The following is a 3,750-nucleotide window of genomic DNA, read 5'->3' as shown; positions in this document are numbered from 1 at the left end:
TCCATCGACAAGGTGCACCGCACTATTATGAGTGCGGTGATCCAGAAGGTTCAGTCTGCCAAAAGCGGACTGACTGAAGCTTGTACAAGCCTTTTAACAGGCTTTGAGGTAAGTAAAGAATGTTCAAATAATGTTACCGCATAGACAGTAGCCCCTGATGCTCTGTTGGGCGTTCGGGAAGAAAAGCCGAATAAGGATCAAAGAATTCGTAGGAGTCTAACAAAAGGAGTCAATATGCGTATGCAGGCTTCTCTGCTAGCGCCCGCCGCACTGACTGCGGAAGTGGACGTGCTGAAGCAGAGCCTCGAGAAGTCTGAGCAAGAGCTCGGGCGTGCCAAGAAGCAGCTCGAGGAGAAGGAAGGTAAGAAATACCCTGTTTGAATATGTATATAAAAAAGGTGCAATTGCAAAAAATGACAGGATTGACATGGCTATTGTAGGGGCCACGTCTGAGGTGGCGACCCTTAAGCAATCGCTGCTCGAGGCCGAGAAGAGTGCGGCCGCGGAGCGCACCGAGCGGGAGAGGTATGAGGCTGAGGTTGGCAAGGTGCGGCAAGAGCTTCAGGCTCTCATGAAAAAACATGAGAGTTTGGAGCGTGACTCGAAGACGCAAGCGTCCGAGCTTGCGATGGCTATTGAAAATGCCAAATCTGCCAAGGCCGAATCCCAGAAGACCCTCCAGGAGTTGGATGAGGCGAAGAAGATTGCGGTGGGTAAGGCATTCTTTATGCAAAGCAAACACATAAACGTGAGTTACCTGTTACTTACCCGAATCTAGAGCTCTCCAGGAGCGTTCGCAGATCTTCCCCGGAGTGTATCCGATGCCGCCACATTCTATCGAGCCGAGGAGGGCAGCTCGACGGAGGAGGTGTTCTGGTCTCAGTACGCTGAGGCCGGACACCCCGTTCCCCTGAGCGACCAGCTGAAGCAACTGGTCGAGCTCCACAAGGCGGCCGAATAGGCCATGAAGGGCCTCCTAGTTCGGCTGTGGCCTGGAGAGGCTCTGCCTGGGAGCTATTTCGGGCTGGTGCGGTGGTTGGTGGAGGCCTGTCCGAGGCTTGAAGACGTCAAGCGCTCCATCTGCATTGAAGGTGCCCGTAGGGCCCTTGCCCGTGCTAAGGTGCACTGGGGCAAGCTGGATGCGGAGAAGCTTGTGAAGGACGGGCCACCGGCGGGGAAAGAGCATCGCAAGCCCGAGAATTATTATAAGGATGTTCTGAAGGGTGCCCGCCTTGTTGCGATGAATGTACCAATGATGTATTTTTTGAGTAAAACCCGCCCGTGTTATCCTGTGCGCTGAAAACTTGTTCATATGCGCTAAGCAATGCTGCTTGAATTTAAAATATTACCTTTTGTGCGGCTGTTTATCAATACTGAGAGATCGCGAGTCGTCGGCTTCTGCCCCCTTGTCGCTAGTGCTGGGGTGTTCGGGGATAAACCTGAGCGCTCTTTTTCCCATATTTGGGTCCTTCAAGGGAGGCGTTCAGCCCAACGAACGAGGCAATCAGACTATAATGCGTGAACACTCTCACCTAGCCATAGAATTCTATAATTTTAAATTTCGGCGAAGCCCCTAGTATTCTGAAGACCGAGTTCGGGGTGCTATCCACGCCTTGGCCGGACAAAGCCGACTCCTCGCCCTAAGCGGCATAAGTCTTTAAGGACTCGAAAAGACCTCTCGAACAGCGACCAGCTCTCGCCTCATCATGACGGTCAGTTTTAGCTTTCTCCACTGAGGTGCTCGACCCAGCTTAACTGGGGCACAATCGCAGTGGTTCTCCTAGTGCTACCTTAGCCGATATAGCGGAACGTAAGGCACCAAAACATTGGAGCCGGGCAAACCCAACTATTGACCCAATACATGATTCGGAGCCGATGCATATAATGCTATAAGTTCGGGGTGCCGCACTTGTTAAAGTGTTCGGACTTCTTACACCGTGTTGAGGGGTACTGAAGCCCCTGGCGTATTTTGGCCGTACCAAAGTGTACGGGTGCAACATGTCATTAAGGAACATATATATATATATATATAAAGGTAATGCAAAAAATAGACAAAAGCTATGCATTGTTCATTAAAATAGCTGTGATCAAAGCAGAACGATACAAGTAATGCGATAAACGAAAAGTTGGACTATTTAACATGTCTGCTCCAGGGGCAAGCTGTGGAATAGTATGCGAAACAGGTATACTGCTCATGATAGAGACCACCTGTGATTTCTGTAATGCGGCATGGCTTGTCTGCTTCCCTGGTTCTTGCATCGTTTGTGCGGCAATTAAACTGCCGAACAAGCCTTCCGAAGAGTAGAGTCCTGGAAGTAAGAGAAAACTAAAAAAAATCGGCAGCCCCTGGTGCGGTTTAAGCCGTGTTTTGGGTGTGCCGTGATGGTGCCCCTCCCCCTATGCCCATGGTATTTCCAGAGCGTAGTTATGGACGCGAAGTACTGGCGTCGCCTTTTTGTGGGGGTTGGGGTTGGGGCCGCATTGCTACACCTGCTCGGAACGTGCCAGGCGGTCTTGTTGTAGGTTACTCCGGGCGCGCTTGACTGTGTCCGGACGTTTAATGGCCGGACTGGAGAACTACCTGGAGAGGCTGCTTTGTACTTCCGCTACAAGGGCCGCCGTGTGCTCCTCCGTTCGGAGGGAGCGTTCGGTGTTTCCATTGACCGTAATTACTCCTCGAGGGCCTGGCATCTTGAGCTTAAGGTATGCATAGTGCGGGACCGCATTGAACTTGGCGAATGCGGTTCGCCCGAGCAGTGTGTGATAACCACTACGGAACGGGACTATGTCGAAGATTAACTCCTCGCTTCGGAAATTATCCGGAGATCCGAAGACCACTTCAGGTGTGACCGAGCCTGTGCAGCTGGCCTCTACACCTGGTATTACGCCTTTAAAGGTTGTTTTGGTGGGCTTAATCCTCGAGGGATCTATGCCCATTTTCTGCACTGTATCCTGGTAAAGCAGGTTCAGGCTACTGCCGCCGTCCATAAGGACTCTAGTGAGATGAAATCCGTTAATGATTGGGTCGAGAACCAATGCGGCGAATCCGCCATGACGGATGCTAGTGGGATGGTCTCTTCGATCAAAGGTGATCGGGCAGGAGGACCACGGATTGAACTTTGGGGCGACTGGCTCTACCACGTATACGTCCCTTAACGCGCGCTTCCGCTCTCTCTTGGGGATGTGGGTTGCGTATATCATGTTCACCGTCCGCACTTGTGGGGGAAAACCCTTCTGTCCATTGTTGTTCGGCGGCCGGGGCTCCTCGTCGTCATCGCTATGCAGCCCCTTGTCTTCATTGTCGGCGCTTAATCTGCCTGCCTGCTTGAACACCCAACAGTCCCTGTTGGTGTGATTGGCCGGATTTTCGGGGGTGCCATGTATTTGGCACAAGCGGTCGAGTATTCGGTCCAAGCTAGACGGGCCCCTAGGATTCCTTTTGAATGACTTTTTTCGCTGACCGGATTTAGAGCCTCTGAATCCGGCATTAACTGCCGTGTCCTTAGCATTGTCGCTGTTGATGCGGCGCTTCTGCTGGTTGCGACGCGACCTGACACTAATGTCCCTAGTGTCCGAACAACCAGGGTTCTTGGTCATATTGTTGCTACGAGCAAGCCAACTGTCTTCTCCCACGCAAAAGCGGGTCATGAGTGCCGTGAGTGCTGCCATAGATTTCGGCTTCTCCTGTCCTAGGTGCCGGGCAAGCCACTCGTCACGGATATTATGCTTGAAGGCTGCTAAGGCCTCTGC

This window comes from Triticum urartu, chromosome 2 (genome assembly GCF_003073215.2).
Source record: "Triticum urartu cultivar G1812 chromosome 2, Tu2.1, whole genome shotgun sequence".
In the NCBI taxonomy this organism is placed as follows: domain Eukaryota; kingdom Viridiplantae; phylum Streptophyta; class Magnoliopsida; order Poales; family Poaceae; genus Triticum; species Triticum urartu.
Note: the sequence above shows the minus strand (reverse complement) of the source record.